The 15,113-nt window shown below is 43.8% G+C and overlaps 1 long non-coding RNA gene across 1 annotated transcript; it reads right to left on the reverse strand.

Moving 5' to 3' along the window:
* Positions 1-9,703: 9,703 nt before the first annotated feature.
* On the reverse strand, positions 9,704-13,718 carry LOC138361137 (uncharacterized). Its single transcript, XR_011226810.1, has 3 exons — positions 13,518-13,718; positions 12,720-12,826; positions 9,704-10,457 (listed from the first exon to the last, which is right to left on the reverse strand). It is a non-coding gene; the product is annotated as an uncharacterized lncRNA (long non-coding RNA).
* Between the last annotated feature and the right edge of the window lie 1,395 nt (positions 13,719-15,113).

Raw genomic sequence — 15,113 nt, forward strand, 5'->3', positions numbered from 1 at the left:
AAACACTAATATCATGTTTAAATATATAATTTATGTATTATTCCCTAAGATAATTTATATAAATTATAAAAGTTGCTGGAAAGTGGTGAGAAAGAATCTGAAAACGTTTTGTTGTCTTATATTGGCGTGTTCTTATTAACTAGAGTGAGTAAGAGTGAGCGAGAGTGGGTAAGAGTGAGTAAGAGTGAATGAAGGTGAGTGAGAGTGCCAGAGAGTGTGTAAGTGTGAGTAAGAGTGAGTATAAGTAAGAGTGACTGAGAGTGAGTAAGAGTGACAGAGTGAGTAAGAGTGAGAGTAAGAGTGACAGAATGAGTAAGAGTGAGAGTAAAGTGATTGAGAGTAAGGGTGAGTATGAGAGTAAGAGTGATTGAGAGTTAGAGTGAGAGTAAGAGTGATTGAGAGTTAGTGAGAGTAAGAGTGATTGAGAGTAAGAGTGATTGAGAGTAAGAGTGATTGAGAGTAAGAGTGATTGGGAGTAAGAGTGATTGGGAGTAAGAGTGATTGGGAGTAGGAGTTAGAGTGAGAGTAGGAGTAAGAATGAGAATAAGAGTGATTGAGAGTAAGAGTGAGTAAGAGTAAGAATGAGAGTAAGAGTGATTGAGAGTAAGAGTGATTGAGAGTAAGAGTGATTGAGAGTAAGAGTGATTGGGAGTAAGAGTGATTGGGAGTAAGAGTAAGAGTGAGAGTAAGAATGAGAATAAGAGTGATTGAGAGTAAGAGTGATTGGGAGTAAGAGTAAGAGTAAGAATGAGAGTAGGAGTGATTGAGAGTAGGAGTGATTGGGAGTAGGAGTGATTGGGAGTAAGAGTGATTGAGAGTAAGAGTAATTGAGAGTAAGAGTATGAGAGTAAGAGTGAGAGAGTGAGTATGAATGGGTAAGGGTGACTGAGAGTGAGTAAGAATGACAGAGTAAGAGTGACAGAGAGTAAGAGTGACAGAGAGTAAGAGTGACAGAGAGTAAGAGTGACAGAGTAAGAGTGACAGAGAGTAAGAGTGACAGAGAGTAAGAGTGACAGAGAGTAAGAGTGACAGAGTAAGAGTGACAGAGTAAGAGTGACAGAGAGTAAGAGTGACAGAGTAAGAGTGACAGAGTAAGAGTGACAGAGAGTAAGAGTGACAGAGTAAGAGTGACAGAGAGTAAGAGTGACAGAGAGTAAGAGTGACAGAGAGTAAGAGTGACAGAGTAAGAGTGACAGAGAGTAAGAATAACAGAGAGTAAGAGTGACAGAGAGTAAGAGTGACAGAGAGTAAGAGTGACAGAGAGTAAGAGTGACAGAGTAAGAGTGACAGAGTAAGAGTGACAGAGAGTAAGAGTGAAAGAGAGTAAGAGTGACAGAGTAAGAGTGACAGAGAGTAAGAGTGACAGAGAGTAAGAGTGACAGAGTAAGAGTGACAGAGTGTAAGAGTGACAGAGTAAGAGTGACAGAGAGTAAGAGTGACAGAGAGTAAGAGTGACAGAGTAAGAGTGACAGAGAGTAAGAGTGACAGAGTAAGAGTGACAGAGTAAGAGTGACAGAGAGTAAGAGTGACAGAGAGTAAGAGTGACAGAGAGTAAGAGTGACAGAGAGTAAGAGTGACAGAGAGTAAGAGTGACAGAGTAAGAGTGACAGAGTAAGAGTGACAGAGAGTAAGAGTGACAGAGAGTAAGAGTGACAGAGAGTAAGAGTGACAGAGTAAGAGTGACAGAGAGTAGGAGTGACAGAGTGTAAGAGTGACAGTAAGAGTGACAGAGAGTAAGAGTGACAGAGAGTAAGAGTGACAGAGAGTAAGAGTGACAGAGTAAGAGTGACAGAGTAAGAGAGTGAGAGTGATTATGAGAGAGTTAAGAGTGTGAGGTGTGTGAGTGTAGCAGGCCAGGGAGGCAGGATGTGTGGTCACAGGCGAGGCCTAGGCCTCGTGATCTCTAATGTTGGTTTTTATATATATGTGGGATTTTTTGTCCTGTTTCAAATTATAATTATTTAGCAGGAATGTAATAAGATATTGCACAGTATTAATGTGACAATAATATATGCATTATTTCCTTGATAATCAAACTTGTTGTTCAAAGATAATATACAATCTTTGAAGGAAACATTTTGAGAGCGCAAGCTGGCAACACTGTTCTGGTGGGTGAGAGAGACATATGGTTAGTTGTACTCAGACCTACAGTGGAGAAGGGTGTGTCCCAGCTGGCCGCCACCCGCCGCCACCCGCCGCCACCCGCCGCCACCCGCCGCCCACCACCAGCCGCCACCCGCCACCACCCGCCACCACCCACCACCAGCTGCCACCCACCACCAGCCGCCACCCGCCGCCACCCGCCACCCACCACCAGCCGCCACCCGCCGCCACCCACCACCAGCCGCCACCAGCCACCACCCACCACCAGCCGCCACCCGCCGCCACCCGCCGCCACCCGCCACCACCCACCACCAGCCGCCACCCGCCACCAGCCACCGCCACCCACCACCGCCACTCACCACCCGCCGCCACCACCCACCACCACCACCCACCACCAGCCGCCACCCGCCACCACCCACCACCAGCCGCCAGCCGCCACCCACCACCCGCCGCCACCCACCACCAGCCGCCACCCGCCGCCACCCACCACCAGCCGCCACCCGCCACCACCCACCACCAGCCGCCACCCGCCACCACCCACCACCAGCCGCCACCCGCCACCACCCACCACCAGCCGCCACCCGCCACCGCCACCCACCACCGCCACCCGCCACCCGCCACCACCCACCACCAGCCGCCACCACCCACCACCAGCCGCCACCCGCCACCAGCCACCGCCACCCGCCACCAGCCACCGCCACCCACCACCACCCGCCACCAGCCACCGCCACCCACCACCGCCACTCACCACCCGCCGCCACCACCCACCACCAGCCGCCACCCGCCACCCACCACCGCCACCCGCCGCCACCACCCACCACCACCACCCACCACCACCAGCCGCCGCCGCCACCACCACCCACCACCACCGCCGCCACCACCCATCACCGCCGCCGCCACCACCACCCACCACCACCGCCGCCGCCACCACCCATCACCGCCGCCGCCGCCACCACCCACCACAGCCGCCGCCGACACCACCGCCACCACCCACCACAGCCGGCACCACCACCCACCACCACCACCACCACCCACCACCGCCGCCACCACCAGCCGCCACAAGCCGCCACCGCCCGCCACCGCCCGCCACCAGCCGCCATCACCACCACCACCACCACCAGCCGCCATCACCGCCACCAGCTGCCACCACCACCAGCCGCCACCACCACCACCACCAGCCGCCATCACCGCCACCACCACCACCACCACCAGCCGCCATCACCGCCACCAGCTGCCACCACCACCAGCCGCCACCACCACCCGCCGCCGCCGCCACCACCACCCACCACCACCGCCGCCACCACCCACCACCACCAGCCGCCGCCGCCACCACCACCGCCGCCACCACCAGCCGCCGCCACCACCACCCACCACCACCGCCGCCACCACCCACCACCGCCAGCCGCCACCACTCATCACAGACCCCGCCACCGCCCGCCAGACACAGCCGCCAGTGTCCGCCACCGCCGCCACTGTCCGCCACCGCCGCCATTGTCCGCCACCGCCGTCACTGTCCGCCACCGCCGCCCCTGTCCGCCACCGCCACCACTGTCCGCCCGCCGCCACCACTGTCCGCCCGCCGCCACCACTGTCCGCCCGCCGCCACCACTGTCCGCCCGCCGCCACCACTGTCCGCCCGCCGCCTCCACTGTCCGCCCGCCGCCTCCACTGTCCGCCCGCCGCCTCCACTGTCCGCCCGCCGCCTCCACTGTCCGCCCGCCGCCGCCACTGTCCGCCCGCCGCCGCCACTGTCCGCCCGCCGCCGCCACTGTCCGCCCGCCGCCGCCACTGTCCGCCCGCCGCCTCCACTGTCCGCCCGCCGCCTCCACTGTCCGCCCGCCGCCTCCACTGTCCGCCCGCCGCCTCCACTGTCCGCCCGCCGCCTCCACTGTCCGCCCGCCGCCTCCACTGTCCGCCCGCCGCCGCCACTGTTCACCCGCCGCCGCCACTGTCCGCCCGCCGCCACTGTCCACCACCGCCGCCACGGTCCGCCCGCCGCCACTATCCGCCACAGCCGCCACTGTCCGCCCGCCGCCACTGTCCTCCCGCCGCCACTGTCCTCCCGCCGCCACTGTCCGCCCGCCGCCGCCCTGTCCGCCCGCCGCCACTATCCGCCACCGCCGCCACTGTCCGCCCGCCGCCACTGTCCGCCCGCCGCTACTATCCGCCACCGCCGCCACTGTCCGCCCGACGCCACTGTCCGCCCGCCGCCACTGTCCGCCCGCCGCCACTGTCCGCCCGCCGCCACTGTCCGCCCGCCGCCACTGTCCTCCCGCCGCCACTGTCCGCCCGCCGCCGCCCTGTCCGCCCGCCGCCACTATCCGCCACCGCCGCCACTGTCCGCCCGCCGCCACTGTCCGCCCGCCGCCACTATCCGCCACCGCCGCCACTGTCCGCCCGACGCCACTGTCCGCCCGCCGCCACTGTCCGCCCGCCGCCACTGTCCGCCCGCCGCCACTGTCCGCCCGCCGCCACTGTCCGCCCGCCGCCACTGTCCGCCACCGCCGCCACTGTCCGCCACCGCCGCCACTGTCCGCCCGCCGCCACTGTCCGCCACCGCCGCTACTGTCCGCCCGCCGCCACTGTCCGCCCGCCGCCGCCACTGTCCGCCCGCCGCCACTGTCCGCCCGCCGCCACTATCCGCCACCGCCGCCACTGTCCGCCACAGCCGCCACTGTCCGCCCGCCGCCACTATCCGCCACCGCCGCCACTGTCCGCCACAGCCGCCACTCTCTGCCGTACAGCCTCCCCTCTCTCCGTTAGTAAATAATTATAATTGTTAGTAAATAATAAAAGAAATATAAATTATTAGATTTTTTTTACCCTTAAATTGGTTTTAATATTTAAATTGAAAATAATAATATAATATAAAATATAATAAAAATAATATAATATAAAATATAATTTAATTTCAAGAAATTTAACTTTAAACACAAAGATGTAAAAAGGGTTCAGATTATTGGCTCAAACCTTTCATAAGAGATTCATATTGGTATATGAATGGATTATGAATGACTCATGTTAGGAGTGTAAAGTTGCCACAACATCTCAAATTAGTGTTAGATACATATGTCTTGGTTATAAGTTTTGGAAACCTATTTAAGTCCACACACAATATCGTATCTGATACGATAAAACAAACGTTTCCAATACTTTCAAATACTTTCCAGATATGTTGTGGCAACCTAAAATTGTTTGCTGGGTTGACATATGTTGGGTATAAAAAAAGTCGCAATTTCAAACTGCGAATACGTGCAGAGAGCCAGAATTTGGCTCCAAAATATGGCTCAGGCCTCGAAATTGGGATGTTTGGGATATTTTGAAAACTGCAGGGGACTTTGGGACACATATGACCGAACGCAGCTTTCAGTACTTAGCATATGTTGGGTATAAAAAGTTGTAATTTCAAACTGCGAATACATGCAGAGAGCCAGAATTTGGCTCTAAAATATGGCTCAGGCCTCGATATTGGGATATTTGGGATATTTTGAAAACTGCAGGGGGGATTGGGACAAATGTGACCAAACGCCGCTTTCAGTCCTTCGCATATGTTGGGTATAAAAAAGTCGTAATTTCAAACTGCGAATACGTGCAGAGAGCTAGAATTTGGCTCCAAAATATGGCTCAGGCCTCGAAATTGGGATGTTTGGGATATTTTGAAAACTGCAGGGAAGTTTGTGCAAAATGTGACTCACTGCCGCGTCCAGTACTTGGCATATGTTGGGTAAAAAAGTCGTAATATCAAACTGCGAATACGTGCAGAGAGCCAGAATTTGGCTCCAAAATATGGCTCATGCCTCGAAATTGGGATATTTGGGATATTTTGAAAACTGGAGGGGAGTTTGTGCAAAATGTGACTCACTGCCAACTCCAGTACTTGGCATATGTTGGGTATAAAATTCGTAATATCAAACTGTGAATACGTGCAGAGAGCCAGAATTTGGCTCCAAAATATGGCTCAGGCCTCGATATTGGTATGTTTGGGATACTTGGAAAACTGCATGAAGTTTTGAGACAAATGTGACCAAACGGCGCTTTCAGTACTTCGCATATGTTGCGTATAAAAAAGTCTCAATTTCAAACTGCGAATACGTGCAGAGAGCCAGAATTTGACTCCAAAATATTGCTCAGGCCTCGAAATTTTGATGTTTGGGACATTTTGAAAACTGCAGGGGAGTTTGCGACAAATATGACCAAATGCCGCTTTCAGTACTTGACATATGTTGGGTATAAAAAAAGTCGCAACTTCCAACTGCGAATACGTGCAGAGAGCCGGAATTTGGCTCCAAAATATGGCTCAGGCCTCGAAATTGGGATGTTTGGGATATTTTGAAAACTGCAGGGGACTTTGGGACACATATGACCAAACGCAGCTTTCAGTACCTGGCATATGTTGGGTATAAAAAGTTGTAATTTCAAACTGCGAATACATGCAGAGAGCCAGAATTTGGCTCCAAAATATGGCTCAGGCCTCGATATTGGGATATTTTGAAAACTGCAGGGGGGATTGGGACAAATGTGACCAAACGCCGCTTTCAGTACTTCGCATATGTTGGGTATAAAAAAGTCGTAATTTCAAACTGCGGATACGTGCAGAGAGCTAGAATTTGGCTCCAAAATATGGCTCAGGCCTCGATATTGGGATATTTGGGATATTTTGAAAACTGCAGGGGGGATTGGGACAAATGTGACCAAACGCCGCTTTCAGTACTTGTCATATGTTGGGTATAAAAAAGTTGCAATTTCAAACTGCGAATACGTGCAGAGAGCCAGAATTTGGCTCCAAAATATGGCTCATGCCTCGAAATTGGGATATTTCGGATATTTTGAAAACTGGAGGGGAGTTTGTGCAAAATGTGACTCACTGCGACTTTCAGTACTTGGCATATGTTGGGTATAAAATTCGTAATATCAAACTGCGAATACATGCAGAGAGCCAGAATTTGGCTCCAAAATATGGCTCAGGCCTCGATATTGGGATGTTTGGGATACTTGGAAAACTGCATGAAGTTTTGAGACAAATGTGACCAAACGGCGCTTTCAGTACTTCGCATATGTTGCGTATAAAAAATCTCAATTTCAAACTGCGAATACGTGCAGAGAGCCAGAATTTGACTCCAAAATATTGCTCAGGCCTCGAAATTTGGATGTTTTGGAAATTTTGAAAACTGCAGGGGAGTTTGTGCAAAATGTGACTCACTGCCGCGTCCAGTACTTGGCATATGTTGGGTATAATAATTCGTAATATCAAACTGCGAATACGTGCACAGAGCCAGAATTTGGCTCCAAAATATGGCTCAGGCCTCGAATATGGGATATTTGGGATATTTTGAAAACTGCAGGGATGTTTGGGACAAATGTGACCAAACGCCGCTTTCAGTACTTGGCATATGTTGGGTATAAAAAAGTCGTAATTTCAAACTGCGAATACATGCAGAGAGCCACAATTTGGCTCTAAAATATGGCTCAGGGCCTCGAAATTGGGATATCTGGGATATTTTGAAAACTAGAGGGGAGTTTGTGCAAAATGTGGCTCACTGCCGTTTTCAGGACTTTGCATATGTTGGGTATAAAAAGTCGTAATTTAAAACTGTGAATACATGCAAAGAGCTAGAAATTGGCCCCAAAATATGGCTCAGGACTCGAAATTGGGATATTTGGGATATTTTGAAAACTGCGGGGAGGTTTGGGACAAATGTGACTCACTGCTGCTTCCAGTACTTGGCATATGATGGGTATAAAAATTTGTAATATCAAACTGCGAATACGTGCAGATAGCTAGAATGTGGCTCCAAAATATGGCTCAGGCCTCGATATTGGGATGTTTGGGACATTTTGAAAACTGCAGGAAGGTTTGGGAGAAATGTGACCAAACCCCGCTTTCAATAGTTTGCATATGTTGGGTATAAAAAAAATTGTAATTTTAAACTGCGAATACGTGCAGATAGCCAGAATTTGGGTCCAAAATATGACTCAGGCCTCGAAATTGGGATATTTGGGATATATCGAAAACTGCAGGGGAGTTTGTGCATGATGTGACTCACTGCCGCTTTCAGGACTTGGCATATGTTGGGTATAAAAATTCGTAATATCAAACTGCGAATACGTGCAGAGAGCCAGAATTTGGCTCCAAAATATGACTCATGCCTCGAAATTGGGATGTTTGGGATATTTTGAAAACTGGAGGAAAGTTTGGGACAAATGTGACCAACGCCGCTTTCAGGACTTGGCATATGTTGGGTATAAAAAAGTTGCAATTTCAAACTGCAAATACGTGCAGAGAGCCAGAATTTGACTCCAAAATATGGCCCAGGCCTCGAAATTGGGATATTTGGGATATTTCGAAAACTGCAGGGGAGTCTGTGCAAAATGTGACTTCCCAGCAAACATTTTCATGTTTTTAAAACATCCTAAAAACGACATTTCATTGTTTTCAGCACGTTTATAATTACGTTTAGAAAAGGTTTTTTGAGAACTTTTATATACAACCTTAGAACGTAAATAATTAACATTTCTAAAAACTTTTTTATAATCTTTTAATTACCTACATTAAAACGTTTAGGGTAAATTAGGGTATAATAATTTTGTAATTCATATCTGAAATAGAAAGGGAGAGAAAGAAAGAAGACATATCTGAGAAAGAAATGGACATCCTATATATGTATGTGCAAATTACAAATAAATAGGGTACAAAAAGAGAATTAAAATATTATATTTATTTAATTAAGAATGAGTAATACAACAAAATATATGTAATAGCTCGAAATATATAGACTATATCTATAACAGAATATAAAAGTAAAAATTTAAAAATCTATATATGCAATATGTGAACACAATAGATTTTGTGATCAAGCAGCCTGTGATTCATGTCATGCTGAGATCAGTCTGACGTTACAAGCAGTTATTGTTACTTAAAACTAAAACAAGTAAAATTTTCCGAGTATACATATAACACTATAGTTTTTCTATGACTAATAATAAAAATCTATTAATCAAAAGTTTAGGACTAATTAACTAAAAATAAAAATCTACAAGTGAATGTAAACAGTCAAGTATAATATTCATGTAGAAAGAGAAAGAAAAAGAGAGAGAAGGAAAGAAAGAGAAAGAAAGAAAGGGAGAAAGAGAAAGAAAAGAAAAAACAGTCATGTATAATATTCATATTAGCACCATGCAATATAACTTAGATTAAGTAAAAAATCTCAGACATTTTTAAATCAAATGAAATATGAGAGCCAGAGAGAGAGACCCAGAGCCAGAGAGAGAGAGCGAGAGCCAGAGAGAGAGAGAGCATGAGCCAGAGAGAGAGTCAGAGAGAGAGAGCCAGAGAGTGAGAGAGAGAGAGCCAGAGTGAGAGAGAGAGAGAGCCAGAGTGAGAGAGCCAGAGAGAGAGAGAGCCAGAGAGAGAGAGAGAGAGAGAGCCAGAGAGAGAGCCAGAGAGAGAGAGAGAGAGAGAGAGAGAGAGCCAGAGAGCGAAAGAGCCAGAGAGAGCGAGAGAGCCAGAGAGAGAGAGAGAGAGAGAGAGAGAGAGAGAGACAGAGCCAGAGAGAGAGAGCCAGAGCGAGAGAGCCAGAGAGAGAGAGAGAGAGCCAGAAAGAGAGAGAGAGAGCCAGAAAGAAAGAGCCAGAGCCAGAGAGAGAGAGAGAGCCAGAGAGAGCGAGCCAGAGAGAGAGAGCCAGAGAGAGAGAGAGAGCCAGAGAGAGCGAGAGAGAGCAAGAGAGCCAGAGAGAGAGAGCGAGAGAGCAAGAGAGCCAGAGAGAGCGAGAGAGAGAGAGCGAGAGAGAGAGAGCCAGAGAGAGAGAGCCAGAGAGAGAGAGAGAGAGCAAGAGAGCCAGAGAGAGAGAGCGAGAGAGAGCGAGAGAGAGAGAGAGAGAGAGAGACAGACAGAGACAGAAAGACACACACACAACAAAAGAGGAGACAGAACAAAATTAAGGCAAGGATAGAGAAGACAGAACAGAAACAACAGAGAGAGGAGTGAAATGAGAAATCATTGAAGAGAAGGGGAAGAGAAACACAAGATAAGAAAAAGATACAAGAAAAATATACAAGATAAAAATGACATAAATGAATACCACAAATATAAAAAGTAAAGGAAGAGAGAAGCTAGAAGAGACAGGAAACGAGAGGTGTTAGAAGAGAGGAGGAAAGGAGAGATTAAAAGACAAGAAAAACAGGAGAGAAACGTAAAAGAAATAAAAAAAAAGGGTCATTTGTGAGGAGAGAAAATAGAGAGACCAGAGAAGACCATATATCAAGAGTGTGAGGATAAAGACTTATATATTTTCTTAGTAGACATCCTCTGGCTCTTGTTGCCCCTCTTGTATACGAATTGTACTTGCAAGTTTTCCCTGAAAAGATATTAACAAAATTAATATTTAATTATTTATTTATATAAATTACACACACAAACTTTATATATATATATATATATATATATATATATATATATATATATATATATATATGTATATATATATAGAGAGAGAGAGACCAGAGACCAATATATATATATATATATATATATATATATATATATATATATATATATATATATATATATATAATTTCGTAAACCTCACCCTGTAAACATTCATGTTTCTACATGTTAAACAAGCTACGAGGATGAGGGAAGGGGATGTTCCCTCCATGCTGGATATTATATTTACCAGGAAAGAGAAAGATATATTTATCATTCAGTACCTCCCTCCTTTGGTACCTCCCTTTTCCTCCTTTCAGTACCTCCCTCCTTTTACCCAAGTGACATGGTCACTTGGGTAAAAGTGACCATGTCTTTTTGGGAATAAAGTATGCAATGCATTATAATCTGGAAGAAAATGAGCTTGAAGCAGTTGAAAAACCTGACTTGTGGAGAGGTCATTATGGGGAACTCAGATATTTCCTTAAGGAATTTGACAAACACTTGCTGTTAGGACATGAAGTAAATGAGATGTATGTCAAGTTTTGTGAAATATATGATAATGGCACAACAAAATTTATACTAAAGCAGAGATGCAGAACTAGGAAAAGGGGAAAAATTGCCCAAACATACAAGCAATACAAAGATGCGAGAAACAACAATAGCAGTAAGGAGAGGGGCAGAAAGACTGACTTTCGGTCATATTCAACAACACAAATATACATACACACACACACACATTATTGGAAAAAATTGGAATTGGAATATTGGAAAAAATAATTAAAACTAAATGGGTAGAACACCTGGAGAGAAATGATATAATTTCAGACAGACAGTATGGTTTTCGATTTGGAAGATCCTGTGTATCGAATTTACTCAGTTTCTATGATCGAGCAACAGATATTACAGGAAAGAGATGGTTGGGTTGACTGCATCTATTTGGACCTAAAAAAGGCATTCGACAGTTCCACATAGAGAGGTTGTTCTGGAAACTGGAAAATATTGGAGGGGTGACAGGTAAGCTTCTAATATGGATGAAAAATTTTCTGACATAGAAAAATGAGGGCAGTAATCAGAGGCAATGTATCGGACTGGAGAAATGTCACAAGTGGAGTACCACAGGGTTCAGTTCTTGCACCAGTGATGTTTATTGTCTACATAAATGATCTACCAGTTGGTATACAGAATTACATGAACATGTTTGCTGATGATGCTAAGATAATAGGAAGGATAAGAAATTTAGATGATTGTCATGCCCTTCAAGAAAACCTGGATAAAATAAGTATATGGAGCACCACTTGGCAAATGGAATTTAATGTTAATAAATGCCATGTTATGGAATGTGGAACAGGAGAACATAGACCCCACACAACCTATACATTATGTGAGAAATCTTTAAAGAATTCTGATAAAGAAAGAGATCTAGGGGTGGTTCTAGATAGAAAACTATCACCTGAGGACCACATAAAGAATATTGTGCGAGGAGCCTATGCTACGCTTTCTAACTTTAGAATTGCGTTTAAATACATGGATGGTGATATACTAAAGAAATTGTTCATGACTTTTGTTACGCCAAAGCTAGAATATGCAGCTGTTGTGTGGTGCCCAACAACAGAAGTTGGCCCATATCTTAAGAAGCACATCAACAAACTGGAAAAGGTGCAAAGACATGCTACTAAGTGGCTCCCAGAACTGAAGGGCAAGAGCTACGAGGAGACGTTAGAGGCATTAAATATGCCAAAACTAAAAGACAGAAGAGGTGATATGATCACTACATACAAAATAGTAACAGGAATTGATAAAACCGACAGGGAAGATTTCCTGAGACCTGGAACTTCAAGAACAGGAGGTCATAGATTGAAACTAGCTTAACACAGATGCTAAAGAAATATAAGAAAATTCACTTTCGCAAATAGAGTGGTAGACGGTTGGAACAAGTTAGGTGAGAAGGTGGTGGAGGCCAAGACTGTCAGTAGTTTCAAAGCGTTATATGACAAAGAGTGCTGGGAAGACGGTCTCATCCTTTAACTACACTTAGGTAATTACACACACACACACACACATACATATTATATATATATATATATATATATATATATATATATATATATATATATATATATATATATATATATATATATATATATATATCGGACAATTAGTAAAAAAAAAAAAAAAATTTAAATTATTTTACCTTGTACCTAGATCCACCAGGCCTGTTTGGTGCCTGTTTCAGTACTTCAGACATCTGGAAGGTCACATCCTCCTCCTCAACTTGTGGATGTGTGTTGATAGATGATTCTGTAAAATTAAGTTATTTATATAATAATAAATTCAGTATAACAATAATATTCTGTAAAATTAAAAGTAATTTATACATCAATCAGATAAAACTCTCCAGAGATGGTGATACACAACATATAAAGGACAAGTTTCAGAACAAAATATGCATTTAGGAATAAGGTTTTGTACATGTAGGTAGCACATGAGAAAATAAGTGGAAGGTGATCAAGTTTATATTAACATGTTAATGACTTTGTTAAGGCTTTGCAAGAATGAAAAAATATTAATAATATAATATCACCTACCAATTAATTGTACATCATTTATAAGTCAATTATTTGCATTATTATTATTCAATACTAATGATATAAAAATGCATTTTGTAATCTACTATTTATGCAAGTATTAAGCACAGGATCATGAAATAAACTGCAAAATACTGTAATGGATAAACCAATTAAGTTTACATTTTCCTATAGCTAAGTCAGTCAGTTCTATTAGCAGCAGAGAACAATTATGCCCAACCTCTATTAAATGAAACAATCTTAAGAGCAAGTGATAGAAATATAATCATTTATGCTTGGGATTATGGAATGGTTCCAAATATGAAAAATATTAAGTTTTTTGGTTAAAATTTTTTAACTTAAAATTTACATTTTTAAGTGAATTTTAAACTTTAAAAAAATTATTTAATTTTTTGGTTACTTACTTAAAATAACATTATATAGTTCTTGTTTTTGTAGAAATGCCAATTTCTTCTTTTGCCCTTCCAGACTGTATAGTGACCACAGGCCGTTTGTTCATATCTTCATTATTCTTCGAACTGTGGTTGCACAATCAGACCCACGTACACTGGTTAAAAGCATCACCTAAAAGCAACAACAAAAATGTAGTACACTGACGAATTTTGAATATATATATATATATATATATATATATATATATATATATATATATATATATATATATATATATATATATATATATATATATATATATATATATATATATATATATATATATATATATTAGTTGATTTTATACCCGCATTAGGTCAGGTGATAATACAATGAAGGTGAAAACATGGGGGGATACATAAGGGATAAACATAGGGGCTGCAGAAGGCTTATTGGCCCATACGAGGCATCTCCTATCTAAACACAAAGATTAATCCAGTGTAATTGGCCTGTTATGTTGTAACATAACATATATATATATATATATATATATATATATATATATATATATATATATATATATATATATATATATATATATATATATATATATATGTGTATATATATATATATATATATGTATGCCATATACATATATATGCTATGTTGTATGCTACAACTTGGCTGATAATAAAGCCATTCACAACTGCAGGCCTAATAAAAAAAGGAGGTGGCATAGCAATATCTTACAAAGATACCTTCATCTGCAATAGTCTCATTAGTAATAGAGACGACTATTGTGAATATACCTTTGCCAAGTTCTCCAGTAAATCCCTTAAATCCTCCTTGACTATAAGTGCCATCTATAGATTTCCCAATACCGACATAGCTTCATTCTCAGATAACGTAAGGAATCTTATCATAAATAACAATCTCAACAAAAATCAAACCAACTTAGTGGTTTGTAATGGTGAACAAAACATGCAGATACTTATATATAACCTGTGAATAGAGTGTAATAACACCAAAACTATTTGTTTATTGTTTTATGACCATAATAATTGAATCACTAATATGATTCACTAATATATAATCCTAATAATAATCACTAATATATAATCCATTGAGCATGCTGCATCTCTTTCAGTCTCTTTGCAATTTGAACAAGAGGGTTTTTAATTGATCGAACCATATTCTTAAAGTAAAGTAAATGAGATGTATTCCATATTTTGCAAAATATACGATGAAGGCACACAAACATTCATACCAAAACTGAAGGGCAGGATTTATGAGGAGACATTAGAGGCATTAAATATTCCAAACTAGAAGACAGAAGGAAAAGAGGAGATATGATCACTACGTACAAAACAGTAACAGGAATTGATAAACTTGATAGGGAAGATTTCCCGAGACCTGGAATTTCAAGAACAAGAGGTTATAGATTTAAACGAACTAAACAAAGATGCCGAAGAAATGTAAGACAATTCACTTTTGCAAACAGAATGGTAAACGGTTGGAACATGTTAGGTGAGAAGGTGGTGGAGGCCAAATCCGTCAAAAGTTTCAAAGCATTATATGACAAAGAGTGCTGGGAAAATGGGACACCACGAGTGTAGCTCTCCATCCAT

This window comes from Procambarus clarkii, unplaced genomic scaffold (assembly GCF_040958095.1).
Source record: "Procambarus clarkii isolate CNS0578487 unplaced genomic scaffold, FALCON_Pclarkii_2.0 HiC_scaffold_196, whole genome shotgun sequence".
Lineage (NCBI taxonomy): Eukaryota > Metazoa > Arthropoda > Malacostraca > Decapoda > Cambaridae > Procambarus > Procambarus clarkii.